Genomic DNA, 17,557 nt, shown 5'->3' with positions numbered 1-17,557 from the left:
GACAGAATACAATGAATGGTATGAAAGTACAAAATGTGAAAATACTCAAGAAGGGAAAGAGACATATCCTATAAATTAAAAACTATAAGCTATCAATTTAAACTATAAGAAATTTTAGACTATCGTTAATTATTAGGAAAATGCAAATAAAACCACACTATTGGGGGGGAGAAATAATAAATGCTGACAAAGCTATAGAAAAATTGGAACCCTTGTGCATTGCTAATGGGAATGTAAAATGGCACAGCTGCTGTAGAAAACAGTATGGTTAAGATTTCCTCAAAATTTTAAATACAGCATACCATATGATCCAGCAATTCTACTTCCGAAGAAACAAAAGCAGGGAGGCCAACACATATTTATACACCCATGTTCATAGCAGTATTATTCACCAGAGCTAAAAGATGGAAGCAACCCCAATGTCCACTGACAGATGGATAAACAAAACACAGAGTACACATACAAAGGAATATTATTCAGCCTTATATGGAAGGAAATTCTGACACATGCTACAACATAGATGAATCCTGAAGACATGCTAAGTGAAAGAAGTCACAAAAAGACAAATATATGATTCTACTTATATGGGGCTGGAAGGAATGGGGAGTTAGTAGTGTTTAATGGGTACAGAGTTTCATTTCGGAGATAAAAAAATTCTGGAGATGGATGGTGGTAATGGTTGTACAACAATGTAAATGTACTTAAATTCCACAGGACTAATTATACACTTAAAAATGGTAAAAATGATAAAATTTGTAATGTATATTTTACCACAATAAAAAAATTTGACTAAAATTCATTCATGCAATTAGTATTTACCTACCATCGAGAAGCTTGCAATCTAGTAGTTTACAGGAAATTTACAAATACTCTAAAAACTACAGTTTATTCAAGAGGCATTTAATGTAGTTACATATGCTATGCAACAGAAAACTAGAGGAAGTTAACTGAAATGATCTGTTAAAGTTTAAAAATATTTTATAGTGTACTGACTCTACAGGGAAATGTTTTACTTTCCAGTTTATCTGATTCATTTTTTCCATTACAATCTCTTTATTATAATCTTGGGCACAAAACACCATCAGTCCAAAAATATCGCTTTCATATATATATTTGGAGAAGTGTCTCTAAAAGACTCATGTAAAAAAAAAGCTCCCAAGGGTTTCAGATCAACAACTAAAAAAACCCTATAACTTGTCCCCTGTCAATTTTTAATGCTCACTAAACTATAATAATCAGGAAATTAAAAATTTTTAAGTAGGCAGTGCTATTCTTAATGTTTTGCAAATGCAACAATCAAGTCCAAATGGGTCAGAGTCAAGTTTTAATTTCCTTCTAATTAAAAAAACAACAAACCTAAAACCTACAATAGGTAGACCATATTTTAAAATCTTAATTTCTTTTCTAAATAAAAACAAAATCCAGGATAAACTAAAATTAATATTCTAGAAAAATGATCCCTAACTCTGAATTTTGTGAAACTGAGACAGAGCAAACAAGCACTGAACTAGGAGCCAAAAGATTCTAACGGATGCTTTGGGAACAAGTATTTCCATTTTTTCATTTGTGAAATAAGTGGAGAATATCAGATCACATGATTTCTAAGTTCCCTTCAATTAACATTTGATGAAAATCACTCTAGGAAAAACAAAATTCATAAAACAACCAACAAATTATGTGGAAAGAAGCAAAATAATGGCAGTGAAATTAAATAGTAAGACGTCAAATTTTCAAGAAGGCATTTCCCAAACAGTCATCCCAAAAAATCTGTGGTTGGACTAAAAAGTCTCAATATTGAGGCACTGTGATTCTCAAGTAGAAACTATCTGGGCATCCTAGATCATGAGCTGAGCAATCCACTAAGAATGGTGCTAGTGACTCACGCTCCTGAATGAGATTGCTTTATGTGCAGAGACAAGGAATCAATTAAAGGATTTACAATGAAGTTTTGTGTAACTGGAACATTTTAAGTGGAAGTTAATTCTGCATGAGCGATAATAGATGTTTAATAAGTAGCTAGTGACAGTTTCTAAGCATTATGGCAGCTAACTAGCAAACAGTAATTTATGTATTACAAACATGAAAACAACTTGTTTTTCAAAAAGAGCTCTTGGCTAATGGACAATATTTGAGAAACACAAAATATAATTTATTTTGAATCAAATTTTAAAACCTAGTGGAAAGACAGTATTTTGAAATCTTGGCTCTATTAACCAACAAGGAAACATAATACACGATGTAGTGTGTGTTGAAGTGTCAATTTGTGCTGGCAAAAAGCCATTCTATTTGAACATAAGAACCTTCAGGAACCAGCTGGAGAAATATGGGGAACCTGGGATAATGCATTCATTCACAATGCATCGTAAATGGTACTGTCTTCATGTAAAAAGGTATTGGCACACTTGTCCAAAACAGCCTAGGCTTAGATCAAACCAACTGTCTGAAAATGATCAGTCTAGAAAAACATATCTAAGATAAAATAGATAATAATAACTGAAACATGACTAGGTTCACATACAAAATTTGCAAAAAACACTGATGGCGAAGGTGGTCTGGTACCATCTTTCTGGAAGGCACTGTGGTGATAGATATCAGGAACTTTAGAATGTTTATGTCCTTTGATCAGTAATTCCACATCTAGTAACTTATCCTAAATAAATGCCCAATAAACTAATTTCACATAACTTATGATCTAACCTGTATGATGAAATATTGTATAAACATGATAAATCTTGTTTTAGAACAGCGATCACAAAATTCTAATGTCTACACTTATATTAGAGACAAAAAGATTAGTGGTGGCCTAGGGATGGGGGGAATGGGGAGTAACTGCTAATAGGTATTAAGTCTCTTTTGGGAGGAACAAATATATTCTAAAATTAGACTATGGTGATAGCGACACAATCTTGTGGGTATACTAAAAACATTTGAATTGTATATTTTATTTATTTATTTATTTATTTTTAAATTGGGGAATTGGGGGAAGAGGAACAGACAAGTTGCTGTCCTTTTGTTCTTCAGTCTAGTTGTGGAGGACGTTGCTTCACTGGCCCAAGTTGGCACCATCACTGCGCTCTTCCCGGGTGAGGCAGATCAGTTGCCGGCTTCTGGACGGCCGCTCACGCTGGCTGCTGGCTACACACAGTAGCCCATGGCAACCTACTGCAGCAGGGGCTACAGCCTACGCCGTCGCCAGCGACTCACAGCAGCCCAGCTCCAGGTTGAGCTGTTGTTCAGCATCTTAGCTGTAGAGGGCAGTGTCACTGGCCCTCATATGTGGGATCCGAACCGGGGCCCCTCCGGCATCCCAAGTCAGCTCTTAACCAACGTGCCACTCGGTTGGCCTGAATTGTATACTTTAAATAGGTGAACTGTACGGTTGTGAATTATATCTCAATAAAGCTGTTTAAGACATTTTTTAAATGTCTAGATACCAGTGAGGTGATACAAGTAACTGAAACAGGACAATGGGGCCTGTAGAACACAAGCACCAACTAAAGGGGGGATGGGGAGGTCTACTGCTTATTCGCTACAGCTGAGGTAGTTACCAGACTGTCATATCTTTCCAAAGAAGTCTTCAACCTGGATTTTTATATGAAGTTGGATTTTTTGGTACATTTTTTGTTGAAGTCTAAACTACCTACAGAAAAGTGCAAAAATGTTAAGTGTACAGCTGGATGAATTTTCACAAACTGAACACACCCATGGAAACCAGCACTGAAATCAATAACAAAACATTACCGACCACCCAGAGCCACAATTATGCCCCTTCATACCCACGTGAAAGGACCGTCCTTACTCTAACAGCACAGATTAGTTTAGCCCAGGGCCAGCTTTGGCACTATTGACATTTTGGATAATTCTTTGTGGTAGACGAGTATCCTGTGCAATGTAGGATGTTTTGCAGCATCCCTGGCCTCTTTCAGTTGTACCAAATGGCTCTTGGAGAACAGTACCACACTGCACTGAGACCCACTGGATTAACCTGTTCTTGAACTTTATATAAAATTGGAATCATACAGAATGGACTCTCTTATATTGGAATCATTAAGAATATACTCCTTTGTGTCTGATTTATTTTGCTCAACATCTGTTGAGAGTCACCAATCCTGTTGCATTTAGCTCTAATCTGTTCATTTTCTTTGCTTTATTATATTGCCATTCTGTGAATATATCACAATTTATCCATTCACTGCTGATTGGTATTTGAGCAGTTTCCAGTTTGGGGCTATTATGAGTAATGCTACTATGAACATTCCGAATATGTCTTCTGGTGAACACATGTATCCATTTCTGTTGCATACCCAGAAGCAGGATTGCTAGTCATGGGGTAGTACATGTCAGCTTTAGCAGATTAGTACTTTTCCAAAGGGGGATGCATCAAGTACACTCCTGTTTCCTTTTTTTTCATGTTGACAACTAATAGAAAAAATATTTAAATAATACTGGCTGAAAAACGCCTGCCAACTTGTGACCTGTTTTAAAAGATTAGTTCACTATGTGGGAAAATGCTCGCATGTACTAAAGAGACAAAAACAAGCAAGCAAACAAACAAAAACCCAATAAAATGTCTGAGTAGAAATATACCAACATTAACTGTGGCTTATGGACAATTTGCTTTTCAGTATTTTCTACAATAAGCATGTAATAATGGAGTTGGCAAAGCTCTACTCTGCAGCAAAAGCCCCAAGAGAAATTAAAAAATAGGTCAGGGTACAAATTTCATTATATTTGCATACATTCATAAAGACCTAGTTAAGTAATGGATACACCACAGAAAAATGTTAACATCTCATAGAGAACCTTTGGTACAGTTATTACACCCTCTTGCATAAGGGGGTCCAAGACGGAACTTATATAAAATTATACTCCAGATTAAAATATAGGATGGTGAGTCTAGAAGGTAATTCCTAACTTGTCAGGATATACCAAAAGACAGTAGTACTCTGATATGGTGTCTTATATAGCAGCTTTATTAGTATCATAATGCTACTCTTCTCATTTCTTTAGAGACTCATTATAAAATGGTCCAAAAGCAACACAGAAAATTAACATACCCAGTATTTCCTTGAAATACATAATTGTTGCCATTGCTACCTGCAATTTGATAAATTTATTATTAGAATAGCCCCCAAAAACTTACCATGCTCCCTTACAAGTGAGTTCTATTAAGTGTTTACTTGACATTTGAAAATGTTACAAAACTCATACTTTCTGTCCTAATCACTCCACTTCATTTTCTGTCCTTCACATCAAGAGTTCTTCTGTTCGGATAAGAATATGCCCATGATGGCTCATCTGGTGAGAGGGAGTGCTCTTAACAAGGTTGCTGGTCTGACTCCCGCATGAGATGGTGGGTTGCGGGCTCCCCGCTCTCCCCCACAACTATATAGATTGAAAGCAGCGACTGTACTTGGGAGCTGAGCTTGCGCCCTCCACAACTAAGATTAAAGGACAACAACTTGACTGTTCCCCTTCCCCAACACTGTTCCCTTCCCAAATTCCCCAATAAAATCTCTTTACAAAAAAAAAAAAAAAAGACTATGTCCATGAGATTCAGTACAAATCCAAAAGATGTATCTCTTAAGATAAAACACTAGGGGCGGCCGGTTAGCTCAGGTGGTTAGAGTACAGGCTCATAACACCAAGGTTGCTGGTTCAATTCCCACATGGGCCAAGGAGCTGCACCCTCCACATCTAGATTGAAGACAACTACTTGACTTGGAGCTGATGGGTCCTGGAAAAACACACTGTTCCCCAATACAATTTCTTTAAAAAAAAAGGTAAAATACTAAATGTTAATATATTGCTGTAGATGATTTTTTTTTTTTTTTTAGCTGAGTCATCCTGCCACCTGTTGGCAGCTCAGCTCGGGCCGGGCATCGAAAGGCTGTTGCTCAGAGCTCAAACTCTTGAGCGAGCTCTTAACCAACTGAGCCACTCGGCTGGTCCCCTGTAGATGAATTTTTTAAACCAAAATAATCTATCACTTCAAGACTGGAATCTAAGAATCTAAGACCACAATTATGAGCACTGATCTCATCTCCATTTTTCTCTCTCAAGAAGCTACATTGATATGTACAAAATTTCAAACCAATAAAGGCAAAAAAATTTTCTGAGGCAAAATAAATTAAAAGCAGGAAGAAATAAAGCTTCTAACTCTTAAGAGCATTCATTCTACCTGGGGTTTAAAATGCTACAGTTGCTTAAAATTTCTCATTTAACTAGTAACCATAATTAACTGGTAATCAAAATAGTAGAATACTTTGTAAGCTATGTATATAATTTTCCTCCTATGACATACTTCCAATCATAAATATATTTTCCTATCCTCTTTTCTTTTCCAAGTTCAAATACAATAGGATACACAATTCAATAAAAAAACTGAGACACTCCTTCAATTCCTAATAATTTTCCCAAACTCAAAATAAAACTTTCCTTCCCAGTGAACCTGAGAAGTGCACATCTGCTTGAACTGCCCCACTGTGATAAACACAAAGCTCTCATCACAAATAACATGAGCATCTATGACTGAATTGGAATGTGAATTCCAAGCAAGTTATGTGATTTAGACACACAAATAACAAATTCCCTTTCAGAAAGTACTACATTGCCTCTCTCACTAAAGCATTTTCTATACAAATCTAGATAGGCTTGTCAATCAGGTCTTTTAAAAATAGATCCCAAGAACTAACATTTCTGACATATAAACTTAAAAATCATTATCTTAAGGAAAAAACCAAACACCTTTATCATCCAAATCTTCCACAAACACAGTTTCATAGGCTCACAGACATTATAATTGTAACAAAACAAAACAAAACAAAACAACTAAAGAGACTGGCTAGGCTAGTAATCCCCAACTTTTAAAGTCTGAGGACCTTTATGTAAATTGCAAAAGATTTCTCTAGTGTCTGTATAATATTAGTTACATGTTTATTATCTGTTTTTGGAGAAAACAAAGATAAAACTCTACCATACACTGGTAAAGTCTTAAAATAAATTTGTAGTTTATCATACCATCACCTACATTTACATTTGAAAAGGTCATACATATTATATTAGTAAGACATTGCTTATGCAGTTCACAGATAAAACTTGCATGGATTCCAAGGTTATCTTTCAACTATTCTGCAGTGGCCCATTGTTTGACACCACAATATAGGACTAATATCCTTATTTTACTAAAGGGGATATCAAAGATCATGATGACCTGTATAAGATCACAAAACTAATTAGCTGTAAAGCCTAAATACAAATCAGGACCTAATGATATTTTTGCAATACTATGTGGGTTTAGTGTTTAATTTTAAGACCATGGAGAAAGTCACCAAAAAAGTTGATAGTGACATACAAGCAATAGAAATATAACTTAAAATATCCCATTTATAATAGTAACAAATAGGGTCGGCCAAGTGGAGCGTTGGTTAAGAGTTGGCTTGGGGTGCCAGCTCTGAGCAGCAGGACCCTGGTTCAGAACCCACATGCAGGCCAGTAACACTGCACCCTCTACAGCTAAGACGGTGAACAACAGCTCGACCTGGGCTGCTCTGAGTCGCCCGCAAAGGTGTAGGCTGCAGTGGGGCTGCAGTGGGCTGCCATAAGCTACCGTTGAGTGGCCAGCAGCCAGCGTGAGCTGCCGTGAGCCGCCATCCAATGGCCGGTGAGCAACTGCCTCACCCGGGAAGAGGGCAATGATCATGCCAACATGGGCCAGTGAAGCAACATCCTCCACAACTAGACTGAAGAACAGATGGACAGCAACTTGTCTCTTCCCCTTCCCCAATTCCCCAACGCTGTTCCCTCCCCCAATTCCCCAATTAAATCTTAAAATAAAATAAAATAGCAACAAATAGATGAAATACTTAGGAAGACGTCTAACAAACATACAGGATTTAAATGAAGAACGCTTAAAAATGCTACCAAGGAACACAAAGACTTAAATGCTTAAAATGCTTTAAAGACTTAAAGCATTCCATGTTCTTGGATACAAAAGGCCCCTAAACTTAGTTCTCCCTAAATTAACCTAAAATGTAATGCCATCTTGATTTCTTTGGAAGCAAATAAACTGATTCTAAATTTAATGTAAAAAAATAAATAGTAAGAATGGTTGGAAATTTTCTGAAAGAGTAAAGAGGGCATATGAGCTCCTCTAGGCATGTATCATAAAGCTATAATATTTTTAAAAGGTGGAACTGGCAAAAAAATTAACAATCAATGAAATGGAACAGAATAGAAAGCACAGAAGAGGCAAATACATCTGGAAATTTAATGTATGACAAAAGTAACATTGCAAAACTATAGAAAAAAGATGAAATATTCAATAAATGATACTGCACTATTCTGGGTAGCCATCTGGAAAAAATTAAAAATAAAGCTGGATCTTTCCATTCTAGGTGGATCAAAGATTTAAAATTAAAAACAAAACTATAAAAGTCAGAAGAAAACATGGACATTTTTTCTATATAGCAAACAATTTCTGGAAAGCAACAAAAATACTGTAAACTCAAAAGATACTAAATGCTTGAAACTATTTGCAATTCTTAAAATAAAAGGCCAAATTCTCTAACACATAAAGAGCTCCAACAGATTAATAATAAAAAGCTCTCAACAGAAAAATGTGCAATGGATATGAAGAGGCAGTTCTCAGAAAAAGAAATCAAAATGGCTTTTTAAAAATAATATATGAGAAGACATTTAGTATCACTTGTAATTAAAGATTTACAAATTAAAACTACACCAATAGAATACTTTTATCAAATTTGAAAAGATTAAAAAATTGATAACAGATCACTGACAAGGAAGGTGTACAGAAGAGGCATTCTTTGTGCTTTACTGGAAGTAGCGGGGTAAACTGGTATAGCTTCTATAAGAGACAGCATGGAAATATCCATCAAAATTGAAAATGCACATACCTTTTGATCTAGCAATTTCAATTCTCAATATTTATCTACCAGGTATGTCCACAGATATAGAAAATAATGTACAAGAATATTCACTCCAGCACTGTTGATAATGGGCTGGAAAGTTTTAAAAGTCTACCAGTAAGGGAGTGGTTACACAAATTATAGCACATCTAGTAGTAAAAAAAAATGAGACAGCTCTATCTGTAATGCTATGAAACAAACTAAAATGTATTAGTGACAAATACAAGTTATAGAACAGTGTGTTTAGCATACTACCATTTACGTGTGTGTGGGGTAAATATTAAATGTATGGATATCTCTAGATGAACTCACAAAAAAAGGTAAACAGTAAATGCTTTGTCAGAAAAAAATGAGTGACTGAGTGAAAAGAGAATAAAGGAAGACTTACTTTTCACTAGATATCCTTTTATACCTTTAGGATTTTGTACTATATAATACATTACCTACACCAAAAAACAATTTTTAAAAAGTCAATGAAGTGAAATACTCAAGTACAAAACTGTCAATGTCAGGCAAAATGTATAACTGTGTAATATGTCCAGGTTTCTTGAGACATTAATTATACTGACACTTAGCCCAACAAATGAAAAGAAATTAAAATCAGAACTAGGTACAATATGTCAAAGAAAAAACCTAATCTTCAATTTCTTTATTCCATCTGACAGCCTAAGTCTAGCTGCGATTACCTTCCTGGGGGGCAAGTCCTCACTGTGTATACCATACCATAGGTGATCGCTGTATTTTTGTCTATTAAAATTGCTGAAGACTGATCAGGTCATGACTATTAATATGTTTATATCAATAAGTATTTACTGAGGACCTAACCCTGTACTGGCATATAAGACCAATAATGAAAAACAATGTACAATAATGAGGCTTCTAGTTAGAAGAACAAAAGCTTTGTCAGAAGTTAGTTACTTCAGTACAATCAGCAACTATAAATAAAAAAGAAAGTTTAGTAAACACTCACACAATATATAAATGAACTATGAACTAAGTGCTGGGGATACTAGGCTATCCAAGACAGACATTCCCTCTGGTAAAGAAGCCTACAATGGAGGTGGCAGGGAGCATGCAATCAAGTAGGGAAGCACAGGAGACTTCAACTGTACTGGTAATGTTTTATTTCTTAAGCTCAAGGTGGGTATGCAAATATTTATTGTAGTATTATTACATTTTCTGTCTGAAATACACACACACACACACACACACACATTTTTACAAGCGTGAACAAGGAAAACCCATTTAGAATTGACTATAACAGACTTAGGAAAAGGTGGCCTAGACTAGGATGGGGAGACTAGAGGTGGAAAGAAATGGCAAGAGTCTGGCCTCAGTAAGTTGTTGATAGAGCCACTTATAAAACAGGGTACAGTGAAAAAGGTCTAGGTTTGGAGCCAAGATCAAGAGCTCAGTCTGGGCAACTCAATTTAAAGTGCCTCTAAGTATCTATAGCTAAGTGGAGATGTTGAGCAGACAGCTGGGATCACAAAAAGGGTCTGAACTACAGATCAAAATTTGGGAGTATTCAAAATATAAATGGTAACTGAAGCCACAGAATAGATAAGACTCCAGTGGGAATGGAGGAAGACTAAGAACCGAGACTTGAGAAAGACCACCAATTAAACATCTGGTAGAAGAGGGGGATGGGGAAGCCTGAAGGAACAGCCAGAGAGCAAGGAGGGAAAATCATAACCCAAGAGAAGAGAGGAAGTATTCCAGGAAGGAAATTTGTGGATCCAAATAAACATCTACTCTGAATGGGCAATTAGGAAAACAAGATCCAAGAATGAGTCAAAGGGAATTCCCTAAAAATAGACAGAGTCCAGATCCACTTAACTGAACATTTCCCAAAAGGAATGTTACAAAACTCAGTCAAAACTGGTAACAATAAATTCAGTCAAAACTGATAAATCCTACCAAGATGTAGATAAAAATAATCTTTATGACTATTTGAGACTTGAATACAGTTTAGAGATTAGAGGATAAGAACAGGGGTGTGTGAAGTTTATTCCATTTCTATAGAGACAAACATCAAAACCTATTCTGCAATCCTACACAATTCTTTTGTTTCAAAGATTTTTAGATAATTTCCAGGTTGCTAAACCTTTTTAGCATGTTAAACTGTAAACATTTTGAGAGGAAAAACCACATAGTATTCATCTTTGAATCATCAGCATCTATCTAGTTCAGTGCATATCATAAGTATTTGACTGAAAAAGGGAAGAAGGGTGGAAAAGGTTCACTGAATGACTGTGTAGGGACCAGAATACTTTGTCCAAATCGTGCTGGAGCTATACAGCAATATAGCCTCAAAGAACAAGCTTTAAATGAGGGCTCTACTCATTCCACAGAATACTTCATTTCTTTAGAAATAGAATGTTATCTACAAAGAGATCTCATCCTTGTCTTAAGGGAAAAAGCCCCCTTGGGCAACACATTCCACAGGTCTGAAAGATAAACCCAAGTGCCCTCAGCCACTGCAGTGTTTGCAAAACTCAAGGATGTGTACTCCAGTATGCCAGCCAGTATTTACTGGTCCCTTCCTTCACTCTCGAGAGTTGTAGAAAATGCCAATGCTCAGATTTAACAGGGTAACAGAATAGGTCCTTTACCTCCTCACAACTAAACTCATCAGGTACAGCAGTATTTTTGGAAAACAACTGTTGGCACTTAGCTGATATTAACAGTTAAGAACTGTTTTCTATGTCTAAGTTTCAGGTTAATGATATCAGCTAAAACCGACCTTCTCATACGTATTTTCAAAGGAATAGTCTACAAAAGCAAAAAAGTAATCCCATCCTTTCTTTGCTTAAATTTTTATCAGATATTCTGGATAGGAGCCACACATATCTATGCTACATGAAAAGCATGAAAAGCACAAGCTCAGGAATAAGTAATTATATCCCCAGTTGCACTTAACTATCCAGATTAATAACAAAAGGAACACATCTCATTTATTTTGGCAATGTGAACAAACTTCAAATAAAAAAAACAGCTTTTTGGAACTTATCACTGTGCACTAATTTAGGCATGGAACAAACTATGTATTTATTAAGAGAAGGAGACTCTGAATTTTTATTATAGCTTTTGTATTCTAGGATCCCAATTACTGAATTGACAGGTGAGCCTGGAGTTGGGGGTGGGTGGGTAAGAGGGTGGGCTAATCAGAGACAGACCCTGTATCCCTTCCGTTTGGCTGAGTTATACAAATATGAAATAAGAATTAAAAAAATTATTAAGGGATAAGAGCATTTATAAGTAAGATTATGTTCAAAATATGTTAACTTCTTAAATCCTTTAGATTAAAGGTTAAAATTCAATTCTACCTTCATGAACTGAATAGAAAGTTACTGAGTCGTTTGCTCCTTTTAAAGAAAACTGTGTGGCTGCCTAGCACAAGTAGAAAACCCATTCTAAAGTCACACAACCTAAAAAGAAGCTAAAAGCATTGACTTTTGGAAAAGGATGTTTGAAATGCTTTGTTTGGAAAAGTGCACAGCAGTTTAAGACAAGTAACAAATAATATTAAACCATTACAAATGATAACAAATAATAAAAGAACTTTCATATAATTTGTATGTATTCTCTTCAAAATGGCCTTTTGCATAACAACACTGCTCACAAAGATCTGGCGAACACTGAGATTTGTTTACCAGAGCTTTTTACCTTTTACCCAGAAGACTTATTTTACATTTCTTTAATTCTGCCATTACATAGCACTTAAGAAATCCAAGCAACTGCAATATACAACTCCATGCTAAATTCCAAAAAATAAATAAAACCAAATCCCCCGCCAGCAAACATAACCACAATTCACAATAATTTTAGTCAGGAGCTCTGTAATTACGTATATTTTTCTGCATTTTTATTCTGAATAGTAATACCAAAATACTCTTTAGGGGATAAAGGATTTGATCCCAAAATTACATTATCAATCCCTTTTTCTGCAGATATTAAAGCACTCAAAATGCGCTATTCTCCGTTTATCAGGGAATATAAAATCCCTTCATTAGTAGTTTGATTTTTTATAGCGCTTTCATATATACTCACTTGAACGTATACACAACACGAATGTATGACAATTTCAGATTTAGGAATACAAGACAGAGCTTACCCAGAACTCATTCCAACTTGATTTAGTCGATTCCACAAAGTATACCTTGAGGTTAACAAAATAATGTGTGAGCACAAAGAAATCTGTACCACTGCCACTTCTCAATGAACAAAAAAATTCCTGCAAATGATATAAAACCAAACTCTCCCATTTCACAAAGAAAAAGAAATCCCAATCTAAGAAACAACCGCGAAAAAAAAAAAAGTCTAAACCACACATTCACGTAAATCTTTACAATTCAAAGCTCCAAACGCTGCGGCCAACCACACAACTGCCCACAATCACAGTGTTAGCGCCTTCTCTAAATTTTGAATCTGGAGACGGAAGGAAACAAAACAAAACAAAACACAGTCGTCCAAAGTTTCGCGAAGTGAAAAGACATCATCTTAAGTTAAGAAAACGTGTTAATCAAGAGGCGACTACCACGCTCCCCAGCCCCCGCACGGAATCTCTAAAACATTCGCGGGAGGCAGGAGTCCTGGCGCCAAGATGTTAGAGGGAAGAGTCCAACGAACCCGCGCTGCGGGAAAAGATGTCAGGGGCCAGGCGTCGGAGACAAAGACCAGCCCGCGGAGCGCCCGGCGCGGCCCTGCGCCCCTAACCGCCCCGCGGAGTTGCGAGTGCCGCCGGAGCGCCGCTGAAGTGCGCACCCAGGGTCCCCCCCGGTTCCCCGCCCGCCGCCGCGGCCCGGGCCCACCTCCGAGCCGTTTCCCTCCCAATTTGGGAACCGCGCGCCAGGGGACAAAGCGGGAGGGTGCGCCGGGGGCGGCGGCGGGCCGCGGGTGGCGACGCCCCTCGGGGCTCGGCGGGAACCCCTCGGCGGCGCTCCGTCCCTCCCTCCAAACCCCTCTACCCTGGACCCCTGTCCTCCGCAGCCCCTCTCCGGCCTCCCCATAAGTTCTCCAGGGCCCCCCCGCCGGGCCCCGCCCCTTGCCCGCTTCTCTTCAGCCGGCCCTGCAGCCGTCCCTCACCGGGCGGCGGGGTCCCCCGGAGCCGCCTCCTCCGTCGGGCCTCGGCCCGTCCCGCCGGCCGCCGCCTCATGTGCCCCGCGTCGCCATCGCCTTCGCCGCCACCCTCGCCTCTCCTCCTCTTTCGCCGTCGCCGCCGCCTTCTCCAGTCTACAGCCGAGGCCAAAGCCGATCCCGCCGCCGCCCGGACCCGCGGGGAGGCGCCTGCGCACTGCGCGCCGCGATGGGGGCGGGGGCGTCCCGCCGAGGCCTGGGAGCGGGGGGCGCGCGGCACGTGGCACTAGGGTGGGAGGGGGCGTCCCGGAGCGCGCGGGCGGCGGCGCCAGCCTCTAACTTTACGCGGTCCGGGCCACGCGCGCTCCGGGGCGATCCGGGACGCTGCGGAGGCTCGGCGTGTGTAGGAGTCACCCGCGTGGAGTCTGGATCCGGCGTGGGCGCAGACTTATCTGGGACAGTTAATTCCTCCAGCTTGATTCCCGGGACCCGAGTGCCCCGCCGACAGGGCCTCACTTGGAGCCGGCGACTAACGGCACCGTGAGGACACGCCCTTACCTGGGTATCCTGAATGGGTCCAACCGGCCCTAGAGTTTTCCTCTCTGCGCTCGGCCAAGGCCTTGGTCAGGTGTTATACGAGATGCTGATGCCCCTTGCTAGGTTCTGCTCTGCAATTACTCGAGGATCCTACGAGCCCTCCGTGGGCTAGTTATCCTAGCTCCTTTAAGTTGTGACTTTCAGTGCCGTTTCTAGATACATTTGAAGGCCTAGACGTCTCGGATTAATAAGACCCTAATAGGCCATTTCCTCTTAACCCCTTGCGCCCCAGCAGCCTAAAGACTTTCTAAACATGGGTATGCATAGGAATCTCCAGTCTTAAACTGCCTGGTAAGAATTTGAAAATTCCCCATATACTTGAAGTAGAGTGAGTGCCCACCAACGGAAGACAATTAAGGAGGTGGGAAAAGCACTTGACTTTATATATAGTGTTTGACAACTCATATTCCTGAATTATCTCATTTGACCATCACTATACAAAAGGATAGGCTTTTATTTTACCTTTTTGACCAGAGAGGAAATGAAGCTCTAACAAGTGAGGACTTGCTTCAGGTCAACCTCCTATCCCCACCCCAAAAGCGAGATCCTAATGGCTAGTAGAGGTTGAAAACTTTAGGGCTGGACATCAGCCCACTGACAAAGTTTTGTTTGGCCAGTAATTGTACTGGCCAAACTCCTATATTTCCAAATATATGAGTTAATTGCCAATTTTTTAAAATCTGGATTTCTGGCTTCTCAAAAAATCTGCTCACTTTGAGCCTCCATTTTCAAGTGGCAGCTACTTCTGAGTAACAGCTGTTTATCCAGAGAAGGCAGTGTCCCTTCTGTACTTAAGTTCTCTTTCCCCTGTATTTGCCATGCCAGAGTCTCCCCGCCATCCCTCAATATCACATTACCTCTTTACAAGTGCACTTAAAATGACAGTATGAAGACTCTAAATTTATGAAAATACAAATAAAGAACATGTTAGTTAAAATAACACAGGACATTATTGTCTAATACATGCTGATTGAAATATTAAGCCACTCATATTGCTGATATAAGTGTAAATTGGTACAAATCACTTTGGAAAACTAGTAATATCTATTGTACTAAAGCCGAACCTATGAATACACTATGCATTTCCACGGGAATTCCACAGAAATGTGTACAAATGTTTACCAAAATACTTGTTCTAAAGTATTAACAGCAGCACTATTTGTAATAGCCACAAAACTGGAAACTACCCAAAGTGCCCATCAACCGTAGAAAGGATAAATTGTGTTATATTCACACAGTCGTACATTATGTAGCAATGAGAATGAACAATCTACAGTTACACATAACAAGACACATGACTCTCACAAAACCTTCTATTTATATAAAGTTCAAAAAGAGACAAAACTAATCTGCGCTGTTAGAAGTAAGGATAGTCATTACCCTGAAGGAAGGATAGTTACTGGAAGGGAGCGTGAGGGGGCCTCTTGGGGGCTGGTCCTGTTCTGTTCTTAACCTGGATCCTAAATACACAGGTGTGTTCAGTTGCCATATCTGAACTGTACACTTTTGTGTGGCATGTTAGGACTCAATAAAAACCTTTAAAATGGTGTTAAAACATTTGATTATATATGTATATATTATATATAAGTAAAGAATATACAAACAAATATGTATTATAGATGATATGTAAATTATATATGATCAAATGTCATGAAATATTCTCAGGTATTATTTTCTTATAAATTCCTAGATGAACCTGCCAGGGAAGACTTCCCATCTTTTAACATTGCCCATTCTTCGTGGAGATTGGGAACCATACGCCCTATACCTGTTACCTTACTACTGAAGGGGTGCAGAACAGGCCCCTCCAAGATGTGCCACTTTGGCACGTGAATTATTTTGAGCTGAAGGCAATCGAGATCCTGGGGGCTCACGAGAAACATTTACCGCTCCCTTGAAGAATTTAAATTAGGGGCCTTGCCCATAACAAGCGTTAGCACCAGAAATAAATTTTTATGGCCTAACTATAGGGCAGGACAAACTTTTAATTACTGATCATCTGTTCTGGTCATCTTGTTACTTTGTCTCAGGTCTATTTGATTATTAGACCAGCTGAAAGAACCTAAAAGAGTAAAGTTTTTTCCTCCCCCACACTACCAAGCCTGCAGTCCTGTCTCTCTTCCGGTAGCACAACCTTCTAAAGATGGAAATAATGGGACTCAAGGAAGCTAAGTTGTTTTACCTGTAGATAGCTAAAAACAAACAAACAAACAAAAAACACCCAGAAATTATAACCAAAGGCTTTTGTCTCCTTGTCAGGACTCATTTCTGTCTTCTATCACCCTGCTAGCTATTGGCATCCTTTAATCCAGTTACTGGGGAAAACTGAGGCCAGAAACCTAAGCAAGAGGATCTCCGGACCAGGCATTCTCCAGGGCCCAGAACCAACCAGGGTGTCTGCTAGAATGTGAGATCCCCGAAGGTAGGGCCATACCATCCATCCCAGCTTCCAGAGCAGAGCCCAGCGCATAGTAGGTGCTTAGCAAATTTATGCAGTGAATGTGTGAATGAAGTCCCGCCATTCCAAGCACAAAAAGACTACTAGAGGGAAGAAAGAGAAAAGCCTCAAGTTTCAAACGAAAATGGGTCTGGTTTCCAGCCTCTGGCAGGGAGTGGTGGAGCCGGGTGCTGTGAGAACAACATCAGTTTTTATTCACATGGGACCCAGGCAGGAAAGAATCAAAACCCAGTTTGAGAACTTTGAGAGTCGCCCTGGGGCTCTGGTGGTTTGGGAACTGTAGGGTCAACTTGAAGACTGCAGTGTGTCACTATTTCCATTACACATTTTCCAGGGTCCCCACTTGGCTGGTAAACTCAAAGCAGATTTTTCTGTGCTGGGGGATGAGAGCAGAGGCCCAGAGGGGTAGGATTTGAGAAAGCTCCCTGCCGGCAACTGGAGGCCCTGTCATAATAAGAATTGTTAAAGAAGTAACACAACCCCCCTACCCCACCCC

The 17,557-nt window shown here is 39.2% G+C and overlaps 1 protein-coding gene across 5 annotated transcripts in view; it reads right to left on the bottom strand.

The window, feature by feature from the left end:
* GJC1 (gap junction protein gamma 1) overlaps positions 1 to 14,661 on the bottom strand; it is a 33,094-nt gene extending 18,433 nt beyond the window's left edge. For 2 of the 5 annotated variants that reach the window (XM_019665690.1, XM_019665689.1), the window contains exons 1-2: positions 13,560 to 13,670; positions 13,045 to 13,089 (exon numbers count right to left, since the gene is read on the bottom strand). The gene's annotated coding sequence lies outside the window, so the exon portion shown is untranslated. Of the gene's footprint in view, positions 1 to 13,044; positions 13,090 to 13,559; positions 13,671 to 14,015; positions 14,197 to 14,564 lie in introns of those variants that run through there. The other 3 variants (XM_019665691.1, XM_019665688.1, XM_019665692.1) reach the window with 3 other exon arrangements.
* Positions 14,662 to 17,557: the final 2,896 nt, after the last annotated feature.

This window comes from Hipposideros armiger, unplaced genomic scaffold (assembly GCF_001890085.2).
Source record: "Hipposideros armiger isolate ML-2016 unplaced genomic scaffold, ASM189008v1 scaffold_447, whole genome shotgun sequence".
Classification (NCBI taxonomy): domain Eukaryota; kingdom Metazoa; phylum Chordata; class Mammalia; order Chiroptera; family Hipposideridae; genus Hipposideros; species Hipposideros armiger.
This window is presented reverse-complemented; position numbering and strand designations above follow the sequence as displayed.